Below are 7,661 nucleotides of genomic sequence, written 5' to 3' on the forward strand. Positions count from 1 at the left end.
AGTTTCAAATTTGATGGCTTAGAAGTGACAACTAAAAAAAGTGACTTAATATTTCACATAGATACATATCCTTCTGAGGCTAATTTCAAATCTCAATTCTGTGAGGAAGAGGAGGATTGGTCCCCTCTTCTGAGCTTTAGTTAGCTGATTCTGGAACTTTCCATAGTTGTTTGTTTAGCTGTAGCCTTTACATGTGAGTCTTTTGAGTGGTTGGACAATAACTGATCTTTCTTCAGATGTCTGAGGTCTCAACTGAACCCCCCTCAATATTTTCAGGATAAACAATAAGTTATAATCAATATATGAAATAATTAATCAGTTTGGAAATTTAAGTAAAAGTAACAGGCTCGAGAAATACTGAAGTTAACATCTTCAAATTCAATTTCAACTAATTTATTTCAACTAGAGATGTCACAGAAAGTAAATTTATATCAGAGCTCAAAAACAAATGATTAGGGGCTTGGAATGTAGCTTAATGGTTGCATGGTTGCATGGTTGCATGAAGCCCTCAGTTTGATTACTTAGTACCACATAAACAGGAAAAGCAAGCTGAAAATGGCGCTGTGGCTCAAGTGGTAAAGTGCTAGCCTCAAGCCAAAGATGCTCAGGGAAAGGGCCCAGGCCATGGACTGGAAAAAAAAAAGCAGAAAGAAATGCTTAGTCCCATTGATGCTGTATTTTAATAATTCACAAGATTCTTTGGTGAAATTTTTTTGGTGCTGGGCCTGAGACTTACAATCAGCACCTAATCACTGTTCCAGATCCTTCCTTTTGTGCTAGCAAGGCTAGCACTCAACAACTTAAACCACAATACCACTCCTGGCTTTTATGGTGGTTAAGTGGATATGAGTCTTACTACTGCTTGGGCTGGCTTCCAACCTTAATCCTCAAATCTCAGCCTACTGAATAGCTAGGATTACAATCACGAGTCACTATAGTCTGCCTGATGAACATTTTCTTTTTTTACCGTATCACATTTTTTTTTACCTTATCACATCAAAAACAGACATGTATACCAATTTATACAATTATTATATGGTACATACTTTTTCAGGCAAAATTACATAGAAAAAAGTCAAACTAATTTCAAAGTCATCTGTTATACCTAGTTGCAATTTGAATGTACTTAATTGTCCATATAGATTTCTGCCAATAATTTCTTCCTATTCTCACTGCTCTGTCATATCTTTTTCCAGCCAAGTTTTGTAATTCTCCACTTTCCCCGTGTTCTCTTTCATTAAATGTCTCCATTAGACATGTCTTCTTCCAAGCTTCATTTCCTTCATTCACAGACCTTGTTTGCTCTTCGGTTTGTATTCTCAAGTTCTCTCCTTCCCTCATTCTAACTTATATGGATTTGAGAGAAAACTGATAGGAGATGAAAGCCTTAGGAATTAGATTCTAATTCTATATGTGACTTTCATTGAAGGGAATGCCCAAGACAACCTTAGGTAAGGAACCTATTTTGAAGAAGTTCTCAGGAATTATAAATTTCTCAAAGTCAAGTGGATTAGAAGAGGCACAGAAACCAGTCTTCACTCCTGGAGAAGCAAATACACAAGGACAATACTGCAAACAAAACTTGGGTAAGAGAAAATAACTTGGGAAATTTACTAATTTTGGAAATTCTAGCAAGGTTGATGAGGGTAATCTGACTATGTGAGGTGGACTTTGGAAAGTTCAAACATAGGCTGAACTAAGCTGTGGAACTAGTAACTAGGTTTCCAATGAGCAGCACATAAGAATTGGACAATGAAGTTACACACTTGGGTTATTATCCACATGGAGGCACTTACGCCATGACACATTTTACAATCTCCCTGAACTTCTGAATGTTAATCTGAAGAACATGGATAAAGATGCACAGACTGCACTGGGAATGTGGCTTGTTGTAGCGTATGTGTCTTGTATGAATGAAGCCCTTGGTTCTATTCCTTAGAACCACATGAACAGAAAAGGCCAGAGGTGGCAATGTGGCTCAAGTTGTTGAGTGCTAGCCTTGAGCAAAAGAAGCACAGGGAGAGTGCCCAGGCCATGAGTTCAAGCCCCAGGACTGGCAAGAAAAATATGTACAGCCTGCATGTTGTCTGAAAACGATAAGTAAAAGGAAAAAATAATAGATACATGCAAAGTGTCTAATAAATCTGTGACCACACATTTTCAATCCTGTATGTCCAGGTCTTTGCTCAATACTTAACATACCCTCAACAAATATTCTGAATGAATAAATTCATCAATGACCACTTTATAAGAAATTTAATGAAGTAGAAATTAAACCTGAAAATGGGAATGGTCAAAACTTAAAATTGAATTAGAAACCTGTAGTTAATGTTAAAGTGAAGTCTTTGTATCTCTGAGTCAAAGGTTAATGGGGGACCAGAGTATGTGAGAAGAATAGATGATAATTTGGTAGTAAGAGATTTTACTTTTCTGAAGAAATAGGGACAAACATTGTTGATCCCCAACTTAACTAACCATTGATTTTTAACATGGACGTAGGAAAAAGGAGGTAAAAATGAGCATATACAGCCTACAGGAAAGAAAGAGTTATGCTTATGGAGATATCCGTAAACCCCAGGATGATGATTACCTGTGTAAGTAACCCTCTGTGCTTGGTCAAACAGAAGGCAAATGTGCTTTTATAATAATTCATCAGGTCATTTGGCCCCCAATTACTAGTTTACTCTAGTAACTTCACATGAAGAACTAAGTGACAATGATATGCATTCTGTGCTCTTTCTCATGATTGTTAAATCTGAGAATGTACATATTTCTTTATTTTTTGGAGGTCTGGTCATGGGGCCTGAACTCTGGGCCTGGGCACTGTCCCTCAGCTCTTCAGCTCAAGGCTAGCGCTCTACCACTTGAGCCACAGCGCCACTTCCAGCTTTTTTTCTTTTTCTTATGTGGTGCTGAGGAATCGAACGTAGGGCCTCTGGCATGCAAGGCATGCGCTCTACTACTGAGCCACCTTCCAAGCCCCTGAATGTACATATTTCTTTACTAATTTTTGCTGCTCTTGCCTGAGATTGTGAGCAGTGTCAGAACTTCTTCATCAACAGCTACACTGTTCATGGGCCACCTATATTTGTAAGAGACAATGTGGTGGACAAGGGGCATTATGACCATTCAGTCCTCAGTCTGCCCACTGGGCTGAGAATTCGTCAGTACAGTATTCCTGAGGCTGGGCTTAGAGTATGGAATGAGGAATCTGATCTGCCATTGGGTTTGCACTTTAGCCCCTATGAGGGCTAGATCATAGAAGATGAAGATGCAGACAATAGGTACTCCTGGATGGTAAGAAATGCCCTCCCTTTCCCCACTTTCTCTAACTCCATGTGTCCCCCTGTGCCTCCAATGAAACATTGCTAGGACATGGACAAAATAGTTGTATGTGTTTGTGGAATCTGCATAAACATGGACATTCTGATTTAGGATCAAAGTATAGTGCATATAAACAGAGTGTGTTAGAGGCAAAGGGCATCCATGCTTAAGGAGCCTCATTTAGGACTATGATAAATCCCCTCAGATGTGTAGATGGCATCCTATGTGTTCACAACTGCTGAATCCATGCAGGCTCAAAGAGCATCACTGGACTCAAGTAATGTGATTTTGCCGATTATTACTCAAAAGCCTTTAGCTTGTCTTTCTGAAACTCAGATCACAAAAAGGAGAAACCGCTATGTGTAGATGCAAAAGATAAATCCCCGGCCATCTGGAGTGAGTCCAGCAGTCATTTTCATGGTTCCTAAGAAGATATTCTCCTCACAAGATTTGCACTGTGATCATCACACCTTTCTCAATGGATTCCCATATCTCCATTTTTCTTTTGCTGTACTTGGTGCTTTCAAAATTATGAATATTTGAGGGAAAAGAAATAAAAATATGAATAGTATAGCTGGGTTCCATAGCTCAACCTTTAATTTGGAGTTTTGAGATAGAGATGATGAGATCTCAGTCTGATGCCAGACCTAGCATAAAAGATTATAAGACCCCAATTACTTCCAATGGCTGAGCACGTTGGTGCACATTTGTTATCCCAGCTACAGTGGAAGTACAATGGCTGGATAAAGTGAAGTATCTCCAGCAACCCAGGCAAGCACAAGCAGGATGGTAACCCAGGCCAGCACAAGCAGGATGGCAACCCAGGACAGCAGGGGAAATAATACCTCAAAAATAAACTGCGCATTGGTGGCTCAAACCTGGAAGTAGCTACTCAGAAAGCTCAGATATGAGTATCATGGTTCAAATCCAGCCCATGGAAGAAAGGCTGTGAAACTCTTATCTCCAATAATCCACCAGAAAATCAAAAGCGGCCCTGTGGCTCAAGTGGTAGAGCGCTTGCCTTGAGTTGAAGAGCTGAAGGACATTCAGGCACAGAGTTTAAGCCCCTGGACAGACAAAAAATACCTCAAAAATAAACAACACAAAAAGGGCTAGTGGTTCAAGTGGTAGAGTATTGTATTGCAAGAGTTAAGTTTAGTTACTGAGTTCAATCATTAGCTCTGCTATGTATGTATGTATGTATGCATGTATGTATGCATATATATGTGTACTGTATCAAAATAAAGATTTCCATGAGAGACAAAATTAAGACATCAGAAGAAAAAGCAAAGGCCTAACTTCATTCATAGATCCTGCATCTATAAAGCACATACTGTATACGAGTCAAAGAATTACCCTCAGTAGTTGAATAAATCATATTCCCTGAGTAATTGCGAAACACATGTGGAGACAGAAATGACAATTTCATTGTAGGAGTATTTAACTATAATTTTTCTTCCTAGTTTTTGCAAATTACATAGTGCCCTAACAACCTACAAGAAAGAAGTTTAGTCTATTAGGGCACACTCAAACATGTAGAAGTAGAGTTGGAGCAGTGGTGAGGTTCAGAAAGCAGTGGGTCTGTGATATGTCCTGCAGCCCTGTGCCATGGGGAACCATTGTCTTAGCATGAAATGACATCATGAATAAACAAATTTCCCTCTATTGTCTTTATAAGACAAAGGGTTCTCTGAATTTCTATGGGAACATAGTGGCGACAGGTGCATGAGTGAGTCCAATCTAAGGAAAATTACTTGGGCCAAATGTCAAATGATGTGTGCTAATCTAGAAACAGAGTACATGTCCCCAACCAAATCTATGACATAAACTTTAACTCAATTTAGAGAATCTGGAAATCAATCTATTTTTGACAAATAAGGATTAAGAGAAGTCTGGAACTGGGCTTTGAAAACAGTGCACTTAGAGTTCTAGAGTGGATGAGTATTAGGAGTAGATCCAAAGGGAGCAGAAACTTACCCTCTTATGTTTCCTTCCTGTGCCTGCTTCAACTTTAGGTATATGAACTGTGGCAGGTAAGCTGAGAATCAGAATCCGAGGGCCTTTCAGTACGACAGGTAGATCTTCTACCAAACCTGTCATATCATCAAGGCAGGATGTGAGGTGCTTGTCTCATATGGGGATGAGTATTGACAGCAACTGGGCAGTAAGTGGAAGAAAGAGCTCACAGCAGAAACAGATGGACCTCACTATGGTTCCTTAAAAAGGAAGAAAAGAAAAAAAAATTCTCTTTAGGAATTTTCGAATATCAACTCTTAGAACAAAAGGCAATTTAACGTGAGAAAAATTTCAAGTTAAGTACTTCTGAATTGAAAGATGCAGTTTGTGATACTTTATTAGGAAAATTTCCTTATTTTTAACTATTTGTCCTGATTTTACATTTTAAGAACTTCATATGTTTGAATGCAATACAAAATACTGTGCTAAAAGGCTTAGAGGCCAAACAAAGAACCTACCAGCTCTCTTTCAAGGAACTAGTTACTTCTGGCCATTGCAGTTTTTTCTTAATTCCCTCCATATTCGCAAATATTATGCATATGTCATTGTTCATTCATTACATAGTCTACATATTCTGTGAATATATTACTGGGAAGAAAATCAGTTAGAATGAGAGTTCCCATAGAGACTTATGTCTTTGACAAAATTGAATCCATCTTTTCTCAGGGCTTTTTGCTCTAGCCATGGTCCTCAATTCTTGGTTCCATGGCTGCAACTAGGCCTTACTTTTCTTCCTCACTAGAAACAACTAAAAAGTTTTTAGTAAGGATGTTCTTTCAGTAGAAAGGCCTGAGATGGAGAGAGGAAACAGCCCTGTGAATACCTCTGAGATGGCCTGTCATCAGCGTGGAGAAGTTGACTCCTGTAGTTGGACGTGTCAGTGAGAGGACAAATAAGTTGGCAGTGATTTCAGAAACTCTAAGGAAAATATCTGCTACTGGAAAAAGAGTGTCAGTTCATGTTCTAAGAAAATGTAACAGTAAAAATAACTAAGAAATCAGACAGCCCTGATCTGTCCAGGAATCTCAGACTGCCCTGACCGATTATCTCCCAACTCTATCAGGAAGCAGTGTAGGTCGGGAAATAATCCAGGAATAGCGCCCTCAGCATTCCTGTGATTGGCCCCACCTACCCCAACTTATAATATGCTTGCTATGTATGATTTAACCTATCCTGTAACTGCTAAGCTAGAAAGTCCCTGCCCTTACTGGAAATGATCATTCCCCAACCAATAAACTTAAGACTAGATTTACTCCGAACCACCGACCTATCACAAAATCAGTGTTGTAATGATCCTTCCACCTGCTTCATACACAATAAAAAAACCATGCTGAACAAGAGATTAGGACTCACAATTTCTGACCTGCTGTGTCAGGGAAGATTTGTGAGTCCAGCTCGAGCCATAATAAATGACCCTCCTGCATTTACATTGGCAACGGCTCTCTGCTGGCCTTTGGAGGGGTCTGTGTCCTGGTACATCAGCAGGAAGCAGGAGGACAGCGAGAGTCCAGAAGACAGGAGAGGCACAGAAATGAATGCACCTTTCCGTGGAGATGCCTGGGCCATGCTTATGAAGTTCCCAACATGCACGTGTTGGCCACCACGCAAGTCCCTGGAAGTCCCACTGGTCTGGAGCACACTGCCTGTTCTAGATCTACAGTCCGAACTTCCCGGTGGCCCTGGACCTGGCTGGGCTGGAGCTGCACCCACCAGCCATGCTTCCTCCACCCTGTTGCGCATAGCCTCCCAGCCACTGCCTGGTCTTCAGCATCTATGCCAGTCTGGCTCTCTGGGGCAGGCTGAGGCTGAGGTGACCATTCCGGGTGCCCGTTCAAGTCGAGTGAGGCCAAAGCTGTGGTGGAGCCAGTCCTCACACACTTCCAGGTATGTCCAGAAAGGATTGAACGCCACTGGCCCAGTGCTGCCGTCCTCTCCATCCCCAGAGTTTACCTCCATGTCCCCACCTTTGTTGTTGAAATTGTTCAGCCACTGTGATCTTAATTTTCATTGTCCTCCTTTGCAGTACTTGAGACTCCTTCCTCTTCTCACCAGGCCACCAGGCCCCATGGGATCCGCCCCAACAACCCCTCCTCACAGACACTCTCCACAATCAGGCAGCCTTTGGGCACGCTGCTTTCTGAGCCTCTGGCTTCCTGCCTTTTTCCTCGCTTTACCAGCTTCTGCCAAGGCCTCCTCTCCCCTCCACACTGCACCAAACCCCAACCCCAGTGTGGCCTCCCATGTGGCCTACACTCATCTCCCTACCATGCCCAATCCAACCCCAGTGTGGCCACTGCACTGGAGAAGACAACTAAGGTCCA

General features: G+C 41.3%; 1 pseudogene; it reads left to right on the plus strand.

Moving 5' to 3' along the window:
- The first annotated feature begins 2,080 nt into the window (after window positions 1-2,080).
- LOC122121669 lies at window positions 2,081-5,577 on the plus strand (annotated as a pseudogene).
- The last annotated feature ends 2,084 nt before the right edge of the window (window positions 5,578-7,661 follow it).

The sequence above is a fragment of the Dipodomys spectabilis genome, unplaced genomic scaffold (assembly GCF_019054845.1).
Source record: "Dipodomys spectabilis isolate Male_0828 unplaced genomic scaffold, ASM1905484v1 ptg000193l, whole genome shotgun sequence".
In the NCBI taxonomy this organism is placed as follows: Eukaryota; Metazoa; Chordata; class Mammalia; order Rodentia; family Heteromyidae; genus Dipodomys; species Dipodomys spectabilis.